Source organism: Phyllostomus discolor, chromosome 7 (genome assembly GCF_004126475.2).
Source record: "Phyllostomus discolor isolate MPI-MPIP mPhyDis1 chromosome 7, mPhyDis1.pri.v3, whole genome shotgun sequence".
NCBI classification, from domain to species: domain Eukaryota; kingdom Metazoa; phylum Chordata; class Mammalia; order Chiroptera; family Phyllostomidae; genus Phyllostomus; species Phyllostomus discolor.
In genome coordinates this window covers 120991791-121006840 of record NC_040909.2, presented here as the reverse complement: position 1 = coordinate 121006840, position 15050 = coordinate 120991791, and the positions used below count along the sequence as shown (strand labels likewise).

Sequence of the window (15050 nt, the reverse complement as noted above, 5' to 3'; positions counted from 1 at the left end):
CTGTGCTTGGGTTGCTAAGAAGATGTCTGGATCTACAGCAGCCCATTGCCTTACCTGCTGGTTTTCACAGCAGCTATTGTGGGAACTTCTGTTCCCATCACTGATAATTTGGGATGGGGAGCCCAGGCTGGGGCTGGGACCCCTTGCTTTTCAGTGGGGACCTTCACAGCCAAGATATCTCTCCATATTCTTAACCACCACACATGGACATGGACCAGCCCATTTCTAGTCTCTGCCTCTCCTACCAGTCTCCAAGTGGCTTCTTCTTTATATCTTTAGTTATAGGAGTTCTGCTAACCTTGTGAGGTAATTCACAAGGATAGTTTTTCTATAATTTAATTGTAATTTTGATGTGGTCATGGGAGACAAGAAGCTCAGTGTTTATCCACTTTGCCATTCGGCTGAAAGACCATGGTAGTCCTATTTTAATTTCTTTATTCTTTCAATCATCAGTTATCTTTGTCATCTGAATTTTGCAGAGGATTGTACCTCTTTTAAAAAAGTGTGTTGTAATACTAGTTTACTGTTTGTGCCTTGTAAATAATACAAAATAATAAAAAAAGAACTGTATATTCAATTTAATAGTGAATCTGAGTATCTACTACTGTTTGTTAATATGTATCCAATCCAAAATTTAATCAGTATATTAATAAGTGAATAAACCGATACCTACTTCATAAGCTGCTAAGAGTTTATGTGGATGGAATAAGATAATCCATGTAAAAGCACTTAGTATATGGGCTGAAACACAAACACTTAATGGATAGGTGGTTGTGCTGCTACTGCTGCTAATTGTTAACTCACCTGAATTCAAACATCATTCATGACTTATCTGTGTCCAGTTCTTCCTTTATAGCAAAATCTACTCAAACATCTCAATGCTGAGAATACCACTATCCTATTTTTTAGATCTATACCTCTGACTTTTCCTGAATGAAAGGACACCTATTAACCATATTTTGCCTACCTTTCAATGTCTTACTCAATTTTCACCTTCTCCAAAATTCTTTTCTGACAATTTTAATCCTTCTTTACCTCCTCCACCTTCTTTAGCATTACTTCACATTCACAGTCTTCATCACGCAATTTAACATTAAATTCTATTCTTTTTGGCACTGCTTCCTAATCATTCATGAGCAGGAGACCTGTTCCTTCAACCAAAACCACCTCACAAAAAACACAATAATCAACACTTCTAAAATGCTTGAATTTTCTGTGGATCTGGTTCAATTGTTTCCATGAAGAGGGTTGTTATCTATGTGGTGTAGCCATCTATTGCCTTTGATTAAATTGAATGATCACAATGCATTCACATTTTTTTCTTCATATACAAAGTAAAAAATACATATATAGTTTATATGGCAGGTAATTGCTAGCTAAACCTAAGAGCTTTGACTCTTATTACCTAGTATTTATTTAGAAAGTTGGTGGTTTTCTACATTAATTCACGGATAAGTTCCTACTGAAATTTTTTTCTTCTTCACCAAGTTTAGCCCAGTGAGTATGATGCCCATATTTTTGTTCACATGAGAATTGCTCAATGAACATTTTAAACAATAGTTTGGGGAGATTTTATTAATTATTTAAAAACAGTTTAAGAAAATAGTAAAACACTGGGTATAACTAGGGAAATTTGCCCTGGTAGATGGTTTCCTATTGTGTAAAACCAATCAGAAAATTTTGCGCAAGAGCAAACCAGAGCCTGCTGGAATTTATCAACCAGAAACACATATAGTAGGTGTTTTTATGTACTTGTTATTGATGCCTATTTAGTTTCATGAAATAATGTTACAGATGAGATGATGCATAATAAGGGTGATATTAGCAATTAATAGAGTAACATCTGGTGAAGAATAGGTCTAGATATGGATATTTATCATACATTTGTGTTTCTTGATGGTCTTTTTTTCTGAAACAATAGTTATAAATTTAGTATATGATATTGATAAGAAAATGCATTTTACTAAGCTCTAATGATTAACATATTTTAATGATAAGATGGTATCTATGTGCTATTTGATGAAGACAATAGTGGTGCATTTATGTATATCATTTAACATTTAAAACTATGTGAACAATTAGAAATTTTGTATTTCAATGGTATCCTTCCAACAGTTATTCAGAACTACTCTCCACACATCTTGGCTACTTCAAAAATTATTAGAAAAATACACAAATAGATAGCAAATAAATGACTCCCTTTCATATGGGATGGGGGGATCTCCACAGATATCTGTGAGAATTTTCTATATCTAGGTCACCCACTGCCTGAAAGTATGGCCTTGCTCATCTTTCTTAACCTTTATTTAACTTCAGATTGGTTTCTTGTACATTGATGAGAGCCTGTGCCCATTGATTACTATGAATTTCTTTCCATTGTAAATTCTAAATATAGTTAAGTGAAATTATTGATTTTTCTTGATTTAGGATCATGTTGAGGTTATTTTTAGTTCAATATTTATTTTAGTCTGCTCTGGTAGCTATAATAGAAATACCATAACTGAGTGGCTTATAAACAACCACCATTTTTATTTTTTCACATGCTGGAGGCTGGGAAGTCCAAGATGATGTCTGGTCAGGGCCAGCTGCCTTTTACAACCTTTGAATTATGACCCAAACTCATCCAAACCCTAAACTTCTCCCCATAACCTTACATGGTGGAAAGGGCACAAGATCTCTCTTGGATCTATTTTATAAAGCTCTAACACTATTATTAAAAGCTGTACCCTCATCGCCTATCACTTCCCAAAGACCTCACCTCTTAATGCCATCACATTGGGCATTAGGATTAAACCTATCAATTCTTTGGGGAGAGGGGCACAACTCTTTAATTTATAGCAACATTCTTCTTTACCTTTGTAGGCCTAGTATGTCTCTGATAAACTATTGCCAACAGGATATTGTAGTTCTCTATACACTATGTTTTGAGTAGCAGTTTAAAAATAAGCAAGTGTTGCTTTTATTTAGTGCAAAAACTATGGTTATCAATCAGCAAAGTGCTTAAGAGTAAATTAGATTATGTGGATCTTTTATACCTCATTCACTATTAAAAATATAATTTCATATTAAGGTAAATAATCAGCTGGATCCATACATTTCCTACTCTTAAATGCACCCCTAAAATATCTTGATTTTAAACAATGTATCTTTAGAAAAATAAAGTTGCTCATAACATGATTCTTAATTCTGCTATATGCTTAGAATTATAGTTTGAGAGTTCGCAATGGCATATATTTTAACTCATATAATTAATCAACAATTCTTGAGAGTTGGGAGGGAATAAACAGGAAAAAGCTCTTTAACTTTTAGCATATATAATTTTAAAAGCATGAAGGACAGAAATTGAATAGGGGTAAAGTGGAATGTGTCATGGCCAAAGCACAGATAACTGAGGAAAAAACAATAACAACCAAATGAACAATGGGTGTTTTCACTGAACTGAGCAAACTGGGGGGAACTCTTTCATCTTTATGAAAAGATGATAAATAAAAAATTAATGAAATCAGAACAGGGGATTTAAAATTAGCAGGAGAAATTACCCATTTGAAATGTAATTTCAAAGAATTCTTAAAATAACTCCATCATGTTAGTAGTAAATTCGTGAGATTCCTCAAAATTCCCCTGTGATGTAGAAAGCCTTATTTTCTGTGTGGGCTGACAAGATGTGCTATTTAGTACAAACCACCTGGAAGATCTGTGTGGAATGAACAGCCTTTCCACTAATTCGGATCACATAAAAAGATGAGAGAAGTAAAGAGGTGGAGTGAGGATTCCACTTCTTTCCTTAGCGTCTCCATAGTACAAACTTTTTCTTTCTTTTTTTAAATAGCAACACAGCTACTTCTGGAGGGGAGAGTTTATAGATAAAATTATCACGTGATCTCCTAGACTATCTAACATTTTGTCTATGCATGCAAAATATAGAATTGTATGATGCCAAATGGAAGATACAGGGTGAAATGGATCTATACAAACCTGGGAAAGACATGGACACCAAATAGGGAACAAAAGGCATAGGGTTTTACCCTTGATACGGACATACAGAATTTATCACATTTGACAGACCTATTCTTCCATTAAGGCATAAGCTGCATTCTACTGCTTAGCTAGTCTTACAGCAATTTTTGTGGATGTAGGTACAAAGCAACAACTAGCAATGCTCAGCACATACCAGACATGCTCACGAATACATAAATGAATGAGTTAATGTTTTGTTTCCCACTATGCTAGACACGATGTAAGTAACACAGAATAGAACTGAACAAATCATGTCCTTGAGGAATTTATAGCCTCATTGATTCTACATACCGTTCAAAATAAAACAATCACAGAACATCCCTAAAGCAACAGAGGCATGGTTGCACAGACAATATTCAAATCATAAGCACGATTCTAAACAAATAAAAGACATAAGACAAAAACGATAGTTTTAAACTTTGGACAATAAATTGACCATGAAAACGTTACTTAGTCACTTTATCTCAGAATTAAGCATATATATAAGAAAAAAATATTTTTCCCTGGCAATCAACAAAGACTGGCCACTGACAGTGAGAGAACTAGAAGCTGATCTGGGGGTTCCAAAAACTACTGTGTCTGAGATTCTGCTGCAGGGTCTTGGCATGAAATGTATCCTGGCAGAATTCGTTCTGGCTTCTGCTACCAGAGCAGAAGGAACATCATGCTGCAGTTGCTAATGACTTGATTCAAACTGCTACCAATGAAGCAGATTTCCTCAAGAAGGTCACACCTGGAGCTGAATCATGGGGCTATGGCTGTGATCTTGAAATGAAGGCCCAGTTGTCCCAATGGGAGTTGCCTGGTTCTCCACACTGGAAGAAAGTGCAGCAAAGTGGCAGAAAGATCAAGACTGTGTTAACTGTGTTTTTTGATTGGGAAAGTATTGTCCATCATGAGTACACCTTTCCAGGGCCAACAATTAATTAGGAGTACTACCTTGATGTTCTTCATCAGTTGAGAGATGCAATATGATGAAAACAGCTGCAGTTTCAGACAACTAGTGATTGGCAGCTTCATCATGACAATGCTCCCACTCATGCATCATGTCTCATGAACAGTTTTTTGGTGAAACATCAAATCACCCAGGTGACTCAGCCCCTGTAAAGCCCAGATCTGACTCCCTGAGACTTCTGGCTTTTCCCAAAACTAAAATGACCTTTGAGATGGAAGAGATTTCACATTGTCCATGAGATTCAGGAAAATATGACAGGGAAGCTGATGGCAATTACAGCAAAGGATTTCTGCAGAGTGATTTGAACAATGGAAGAGATCCTGGGAGAACTGTGTGAGGTCCCAAGGTACCTACTTTGAAGGGGAATGAGGTGTCCTGTCCTATGTACAATTATTTCTTGCATCTTGTATCTTCTAGAGTAAATGTCTCTTTTTCATAGCACATAGCTGGATATTTTATGGATGATTTTAGCTTAAATCAGTGGTAAAAGAAATATAGAGAAGGGGTTAGAAGTACAAGGACACTAATATGTAATGGATGGAAGAGGAAGTCGAGTCTGTGAAGGAGACAAAAAATGAGTAGCTGGGAACAGAGATGGATAATATGAGAAAATGCTGCTATAACACGACTGAGAGGTTTTATAAATGAGATTTGGTCAATATTGTTAAATGCTGCAAATCACTCGAGAAAATAAGAATGCATTGACTTCAACAACCAAGAGGTCACTAGTGGCCTTGGTAAAATCATTTTCTTTGCAACTGCTGATATGAAAGACACATGGATATAGTTGAGGAGTAACTGCATGAGAAGATTGAGGCTTAAAGTGAAAAACAGAAGCTTAACTATGAAGTAAAGGCAAGAGGTAGATTAATAGATAAAAAGGGGTATGCAATTGGGGAAAGACTGTTTTTAAGATATGAGAGGTTTAAAAGCAAGGACAAAGCCCCAGTGCTTGTGAGAGAATGAGACACAAGTGAGAACTGGGTGAAGACTGGAAATGCAGTCCTGGTCGTGAAGGGTTTGGGATTCAGAATAGAGAGGATGGCATTGCCCTCGCATAGGAGCTAACACACCCTCTGGTTTGAGGTGGGAGACTACGAGGAGGCAACCAATGAAGGTACAGATGACTTTACAGGTGGGGGACAGAAGGTGTGATTCGCCAATAGTGCACATCCCCTCTCCCCCTTGCTCGTCTGTAAAGTAGGTGAACTTTATAAGGAGAGAAAGAAACCCAGCATGTCTGTGATGAAGCAGGATGCACTTGAAGACAATGTTAATGGGGGTGGGGAGTGAGGGGAAGTCACCAGTCAGTGAGAGTCTGAGAAACACAAGCGTATCCTGACGGAGTTCATTTAGCCCAGTGGTCTTCATCCCCAGCTGCACATTACAAGCAATTGGAGAGCTTTTAAAATAACAACCTATGCCTGGGTCCCAACCCACACCAATTACATCGAAGTCTGTGGAGGATAACTCAATTAATGCATTCCCTCTGGGATAAGTTGATAAAATTAACTGCATCAAGGATTCAAAAAACAACTTGAAATTATATTCTGTTTTCTTAAGAAGCCTCTCCCTCATTCCCAAGGAGTAATGTACTCACGACCAGGCTGGTTGGAATACGTTGTTACATTTATCATATCCCTGTTCTACAGAGTGGCAAAGGGGAGGGAGTTGGATGCATTCAGGTCTCAGAGTGGAAGTGGCAGCTAGCCACTGCCTCTTCTTACCGGACACATGCAGATACTGAGAGCAATATAAATTTGCATGTTAAATGTCAAAGGTGGCCTCATTTTCATATTTATCATGTACTACCAGATGAAAATGGCACTGATTTACTTTGAATTAAGTGTTTCTAGGGAAGAAATGAAACGGGGCCACCACGGAAGGAGCTACGGCTCATTTGCATTCCCACTGTCCCTCCCAGTCACCTTTGCCTTATTTATTCCAAGGAAAGGAGAGAAGACAAATGTCGGTTTGCAGCACAGAAATAATTGTGAGAAGAAAACTAAATAACTATGACTTTTTGAAAAATGAATTTAAAGTTTGTCAAAAGTGCCCACATGTCAACAGATGCATTACTTTTGCACCTCTTTTTTTGTGTGTATTGAGAATCCAATTTATGTGTGCAGTATTTGCCTTACTGGCTTATTGTTTAAATCATTTTATTAAAAAATATTTCTGGACACTCCAAAATGTTTTCAGAGTAGGTAGAAGCTAAACTCACCTCCTCCCAGTACCAAACCAGATTTACAGCTAAATTATAGATCAATCGACCCAAATAACCAACTGAAGGCTAGCAGAACTGAAGTAGTATAACCAAGGATTTATAGAAGACATACACAGGCTGGTGAGAAGGGCAGAGATGCAGAAAGGGCTGATAACCACACACACATGCAGCAGCTGAGAACCTGGAGGGATGCCTCAATGGCAAAACTCCCCTCCTCCATGAGTGTGGGGGCTCAACTGCACACAGAGATCCCCAACCCAGAGCACAGAGGTGGGAAAGAGGAGCCTTCAAATACCCATCTGGTGGTGAAGATCAGTGGGAGTTATGTCCACCTGGGGTAGAAGGATGCTGGCTACAGACCCAGATGCCATCTTCGAGTGTCCCCAGGGTTGAGTACTCCTATCATTACAGCACCTGGAGAGTGTACCACCTGGTCCTCCAAGTACTGGTGACAACACCCTGCTTACCACAGTCCTGCAGAGGGGTGTGCTGGCTGTACCCACCAGCGACCTTTGGGGCATTCTTTTTCTGGAGAAGCTCTTGTTGGGGACTCAGGTAGTGACTGAGCTGTGTATGTTTAGAAAGTGGACCATTCTTCCTCACCATGAGCTCACGTGAGCCCGTGTCCCCCACCTTCCACAATCTGTTGAATCACTTACCCCACCCTTCCACTCCCCAAAACCTCCCCTTGCTGAGTTCATCCCTGCAGGGGGACCCAAGTGTTGCCCAGAACTGGAACCTATGGAGAACATCTCCCTGGGAGGCTTTTGTCTAGGAAGCAGAGTGGCAGGTTCTGGGTTGCGTGACTCCATCACAGGGTGGGGTGGGGGGGCAACTTCTGTATAACATGTGAGCTCAGCCCACACTCCCCCCGCCCGTGGAGACTCACTTGCCCTGCCTCTCCAGAAACCCAGGTTCTCAGCTCGGCTGAGTTCAGTCGTGTGGGGGCACCTGAGAGCTTCTTGAAGCTGAGACCTTCAGAGTGTGCCTCCCTCAGAAGCTCTTGCCAAAGAACAGGAAGAAGTGCCCACCCACTTCTTACAAGCTTACTGGCACCAACCCCAGTGGGAGACTGTCTGGATCTCCCCTACCAAAAGCCAGTGGCCTGCCCTGCTGAGCTCAGCTCCGTGGGGGAAAGCACATGTTACTGGGACCTTTAGACCAAATCTCCTTCAGAGGCTCTTGTCTCCAATGGGCACTGGGTTGTGTGCATGGCTGGCTGTGGAGCAGGGTGAAGGCAAAGTGCTTGCACCCCTCCTGTGGACTCTGCTGACCTACCCCCAACAGATACTCTTTTGATGTGTTCTTCTGCAGAGGAGTGGGCTGGCTGCACCCAACCTAAACCTGTGGCATACTCTTCCTGGGGAAGCTAGAGTTGGAGACTCTGGCAGAGACTGGTTAGCATATCTCTGGAATAGGAGCCACTATCCCTTCATTGAATGACTGATGGCACTGCCCCCAAGCAGGGGACCTAATAGCACTGTTCTCCCAACCCTGATCACTCCATCCCACTGAGCTCACACCCTGTGGGTCACAGCCAGTCTGGGTCCACTATGCAGTTTTTCTTTGAAGGGTTTCAGAGTAAGATCAGGCAGCCTAAGGGAGAAGCAGAGTAGCCAACAGATACAGACAGGCCTGGGAGAGCCTCAAACTTTTACAGACCTGCCCCCAGTTCTAAGCCAGAGGGAGCCAACCCTGTATGGAAAGAGGGAGCAAACCTCTTTCCGTATGTCATTCTGTTCTGCAAACGATTCATTGGCTTACTATTCAAATCAAAATCTGTTAACTTGACATTTTGGAGCCTCTAAAAACTTACCCTGAACTTCTTTTCAGCTTTATTTCTTTTTAGTCCCACTCATAAACCCTGCTCAGAAAGGTAGATATGACCACAGCTTATGCTGCATCCCATTAAGTTCCCTTAGTGAATAGAATCCCAGCCGGAGAGTCCGAATACCTAGGTTCAAGAGCCATCTCCTCCACACCAATATTTTCTTTAATTACTCCTCTGTAACAGAAATCATGCTGACTACCTTTTGTATATATATAATCATGCTGACTACCTTATATATATGTGTGTATATATAAATCATGCTGACTACCTTCTATATATATGTAAAATTTATAATATATATATAAAACCTATAATTACTCCAATAACTTTTTCTTTTATAGTTGAGAAGAGGAAAAGGTCGGGTAAATTGTTCAAGGGAATGCAGCTCTTAGGTGCTGGGACCAGGAGTTGGATTTAGATGCGCACGATTTCAAAGTCCACGTGGTTTTCACTGCACCATGCTGAATTAAAGAGCCCAGAACACCAAAAAATGCAAAATATACAAACCAAGGACATGAGGAGTAACAATTTTGCTTTGCAAAGATTCATGTAAAGTTTTGGCTCTTAGGAAGTTTCTTGCAAATAAGAGTGACTCTCAGTTCCGGCCTGTATAAGACGTTCTGCCTCCGTTAGGAACTGCTATTTTATCTCCCACCTACGCCCTGACTCAGCAGCATTTCTGGATTTTTTTTTCCAAATATTTTTTTTTCTGAATGAACCTGTATCTTGTTTAATTCATCTCCCCTGAGTTGTCCCTAGGAAAAGTGATTTCTTCTAAAACTCAATTTATCTCCAAATTCTGGAATATTACTAACTGGTTTGGAAGATACATATTCACATGCTCATCTATTATTTTCTTCCTAGTCAAAAATTGTGATAAGCATTGGCATACACAATTATACTTTATACTTTTGTGCACCAGGGAGCTTGAGGTCACTCTTAGTTTATACACTGACTAATTTTGAAAGAAACAGACAATTTTATTCATGGGTATTCAGGTCCTATGGCCATAGTCTGGGAGAGTAAAGGAAAACAAAGGGACTGTTCAGCAAAGGAGAATTGGGATGTGGGGCTGAGAAGAGGACGGATCTAAAAAGTTGGTAGAATACAAAGCAATATGGAAAGAGACTGAAGCCTTTGGAAGAGATAAGCCAGTGAGAAATCCTTGGGTCGGATACAAAGGGGAGGCTCTAATATTTATTTTTTGTTTTTATTATTTTCACCCCTTTGATCATGTTTCTGTTCAAAATTCGTTTTCCAAAGTGATTTGACCTTCATGGAATAAACGAATATAAGTTTATTCTGCTGCAAATATAAGGTTTCTTTCCTTCTGTGTGGGTTTCTTTTCTGTGGGCTTCTTCTCCGCTGCCGGTTTCTTAGTAGCTACAGCCGTTTTCCCCACCCAAGGCTGCTTCTGCATCTCAACGCCAGTGCCTCCTCCCCTTCCTCCCTACCCCAGGCTTCCTGCCTGCAGCCCCCTTCTCATCTGGTTTGGCCTCTAGCACTGCTGCTGCCTCATCCGCCTGGAGCTCGTGGGTCTGGCCTGGTGAAGAATGGCCTTAATGGTGTGTGGTCTTTGCATATGGATTTAGCTTCAACATGATTCTCAGGTTTTTCAGGGGGTTCTTCCTCAGGTCTCTACGATGAATCTTCTTGCATGGTGGTTAAGGGTTCTTTGGATCTCTGGGCTTTTCAAGATTCTGCTAAGGTCTGTATTGAGCATCTTGTGCATGAAACACTTGTAGATACTCTTTTTTTAACATTTAATCTTTATTGTATTTTTCCATTACCATTTAGCCCCCTTATACCTCTGTCCCCCTCTCCCCAGCAATCACCACACTGTGGTACATATCCATGAGTCCTTTTTCCTTTGTGCTCAATCTCTCCACCCCATAACTTCACCCCTCCAACTAGCTGTGATCTGCTCTCCATCTACGAGTCTGTTTCTATTTTGCTTGTTAGTTCATTTAGCTCAATAGATTTCACATGCGAATGAAATCATATAGCATGTATCTTTCTCTGACTGGCTTATTTCATTTATCATAATGCTCTCCAGGTCTGTCTATACTGTTTCAGAGAGTAAAATTTATTCTTTCTTATAGCTGAGTAGAATTCCATTGTGTAAATGTCCCATAGTTGTTTTATCCACTCATCCAATGATGGATACTTGGGCTGCTTTCATGACTTGGCAATTGTAAATAATGCTGCAATGGACATATAGGGATGCTTATGTTCTTTCAAATCAGTGTTTTGGGTTCCTTTGGATATATTCCCAGAAGTGGGGGTGTTGAGTCAAAAGGCAGATCCATTTTAAATCTTTAAGGAATATCCATACTGTCTTCCATAGTGGCTACACTAGTGTGCATTCACACCAACAATGCAAAAGGATTCCCCTTTCTCCGCATCCACACCAGCACTTGTTGTTTGTTGATTTACTGATGACAGCCATTCTGAAAGGTGTGAGGTGGTATCTCATTGTGGTTGTAATTTGTATATCTCTAAAATCAACCCACATCTTTATAATCAATTAATATTCGACAGAGGAAGCAATCACATACAATGGGCTAAAGATGGTTTATTCCATAAATGGTGTTGTGAAAATTGGATAGATATATACAGATAAAATTGAAACTGGACCACCTGCTTATACTGCACACAAGAATAAATTCCAAATGGACCAAAGACTTAAATGTCAGACCAGGTCAGACCCGAAATCATAAAAACCCTAGAAGAAAACACAGGCAGCAAAATCTCGGACATTACACATAGACATTTTTGATTGGATATATCTCCCCAGGCAGGGGAAACAAAAGAAAAAAAAAATAAACAAATGGGACTACATCTAACTAAAAAGTTTTTGCACAGCGAAGACAATCATCAACAAAATAAAAAGACAACCCACAGAATGGGAGAACATATTCGCCCATATATCTGGCAAAAGGTTAATATCCAAAATTTATACTTACAAACTCGACACAAAAAATCCCCCCAATTAAAAAATGGGCAAATGTCCTGAGCAGGTTGTAGATACTGTAGAGGTTTATGCCAAGTGCCATACAGATCGTCTAATGTGCGGAAGCACTTTCAGTCCCCATGCAGACACGGCCCACATGCCCACCGGGAGCAAGTTTCAAAGTGTTCAGTTTGCTTAGGCAGAGTAGTTCCAGGCAGGTTTCTGAAGGCTTTGAGGAGACCGCCGTCCTCATTGCAGATGATCCAAAGGCCCCCGCACTGGATACAAGGACGGCTGCTCATTTTGCCCTTGCCAGCTCTCGTTCTCGGAGAGGCATAGCCCTTTGCGGTATCATTCCAGGCCTCAAGCTTCTGAAGAAGCAAAACAGCCTCCAAGGTTTTCTTGCAGCCTTCAACATTACCTTCAGCCGCCAAAGGAAGTCAGTATGACTTCTGGAACATCCTCAGTATGATGACCTGTAGACAGGCCCGTGCTGGTAAGGCCGAGGCAGCCAGGGCAGAGCAGATGGCGATCACTCCTGTGTTGTGTTCGCTCTGTGCTGCCAACCGTGCCAGGTTTTGGTTGGTGCACATGTTTGTCCCTCATGACACATATTTCCAAAAGCACCCTGGCCTGGACAATGAGTCCCACCACCTTGAACTCTGGGAATTTGAGCCACAGCTCTGCCAGCACCTCAGGATTCAGCCCTGGTTTCATGTCCTGCCAATTCACTGGCAGCATAGGGCTGTCTGCTGTGTTTGTGCCAGTTGGTGTGAACAAGGTTCACAATATCTGGTCAAATGGAAGCCTTGAGCACAACAGGCAAAGTGACATTTTTGCCGGATGATTCCCCTTTTCATAGTGTACTGGTATCAGTGGACGAGCACACTCCATGACGTGGAGACAAGAAGGCATACTACTCTCAACCTGGCATTTCCCACAGGAAAGGGAAGCAAAAATCTAATATTTAATCCTAACCTGTTTGTGTTGCTTTGATGTAAATGCCCTACCTGTCCCGTAGCCTCAAACCTTAAGTAATAGTTGACCTAGTAACATAGTAGCTAGGAAATATAGGTAATAAATGTAAAGGACAGTTGTCTCCTTTTTCAATTATTAAAGGTTTTTTTGTTTGTTTTTACTGAAATTGAGAGCTCTCAACTATTACAGAAGCTGACTTCATTAAAGGATGGGGAGATATGTGGTTTGTTTTTTTTTGGAAAAGCTTTTGATTTTTTGGAAAATAGGCACTCTGGTCATTCCTTTTCAGCCTTGTGGATTCAGCATATGCCTCATAGGATGTTCAGAGGAATGTGTCAAGAACTATGGGGGCTGTGAGATTTTACATACTTGCAGTTAGCAAGTTAGCTTGCCACACTTTTTCAGTTGCTAACAGAAGTCAACACACCCCTAGGTCAGAGATAAAGGACAGTTTGCTCCTCACAACAAGGATGGCCAGAATATCACAAAGTCCTAACTGTTGCTGCTACCCTGAGGCCCAGTTTCCACAGGGCCACATAAATTCCAGGACTGGAAAACAGCTGCTCATGTAATAGATTGTACTGTAGGAAAGGAGCCAGGAGCTTAGGAAATCCAAACCTTCTAGAAGGAGCCATATTGCATGCATATTCCTTGAATGTCTATTCCTTTGCACTGGAGGGATACAGTCTTTCTCCCAAGACTATAAATTTACTTGTTTGCTCTGGAAAGAGACCCTGCCTCCATCTTCCATGGTTGTCTAATGGGCAAATGTTTTTTCAACGTACAAACAACTTTAACAGATTATTCCAGAGCAAAGGCAGTTAGTGCCTTTGGTTGAAACATGTCTACTAAGATGGACCCATGGAGAATTTCTTCCTGGCAATATCCACCCATCATTTGTATAACATTTGGCTTGTGGTACACTCTCTCCCATGAGAATTTCCATTAGTACGACACTCTGATTAATCTGAATGCCAGAGGCTGGAAACAAATCCATTCAAATTTTCATCATGCAGCATTTCATTAAGATTATTATCCAAGGGACTCCAAACGGCAGAACGTGGCTTACCTCCAGTGACCCAGACAGAACGAGCAAAACAAATCACATCAACCATCAGTGTGTACTTTAGAAAACCAGGTGGCTTTCTTTTCATTTCTCTGTTGATCTTTGCATTGTCCCAAGGCATTAATCCAAGTATTGGGATACATTAACAACTACTGTGGTCCACAAGGTACAAGTCTTGGACAATTCTACCATATCTAATAACCCTGGAAAGTAAATTGAGGTTGACCTGAATACCTTCCAGAATCAGTGTGGTATTATTGATCAATTCAGCAGAAGTCAGGGACTGATTTCATACAACCTTTTCTAATTCAGTAATCATCATTATCATAGGAGAAGTGCCCACAGGGGACTCATGAATAATGAATCAGCTGTTCCTTCCAGGAACTTCCCCACATAACCAAGGTAGTCTCAAATGGCAAGATCTACACAATGTCTTATGGCTACGTGGCCTATGGGTGGTATTTTCCTTGAACTCTTGAATGTCTTTTATTGAAAATCTTTAAAGTAGATGTCACCATATTCTGGTAGAGGAGGATGGCTAATATATACCTTCTACACGATAACAGTCCCTGATGAATACACCCTGCCTCTGGAAAGAAAGCTTTATTTAAGATTACTGTCCCCATCTCCCAAGGAAGAACTAAAAGATGGTTGGTAAACCATAGGTTTCTCAGTTAAGTTCAAATAACTGAGTTTGGTTCTTATTTCTGGAGGGGCTCTCTGTCTTATCTGTCTGTGCCACCAGGACATGGCATTTGTTCACCCACAGAGTGGAGCAATAGAGAGAAAACTCTAAGGATGAAGGTGTGGAGAATATCTGGAGGTATGAGCAGTTGCTTTAGCTGGCAGGTGTAGAATTTGGGGTCATGCTCTGCTGTTTTCATAGACTTCTTAGTAAGCTAAGGACAATTATGGTCAAATCATTGTCAAAGACATGTGGCAGGAGATGGCAGATCTGTCGCTAAGTTAACTTTATGATAGTCACAACAACTTAGGAATGCTATACTGAAGCATATTTGTTCT

At 40.5% G+C, this 15050-nt stretch overlaps 1 protein-coding gene and 1 pseudogene across 1 annotated transcript in view; one reads left to right on the top strand and one right to left on the bottom strand.

The window, feature by feature from the left end:
- The window catches only part of CSMD3 (CUB and Sushi multiple domains 3), an 893237-nt gene that overhangs the window by 383686 nt on the left and 494501 nt on the right, over window positions 1-15050 (top strand).
- LOC114514790 lies at window positions 10328-12877 on the bottom strand (annotated as a pseudogene).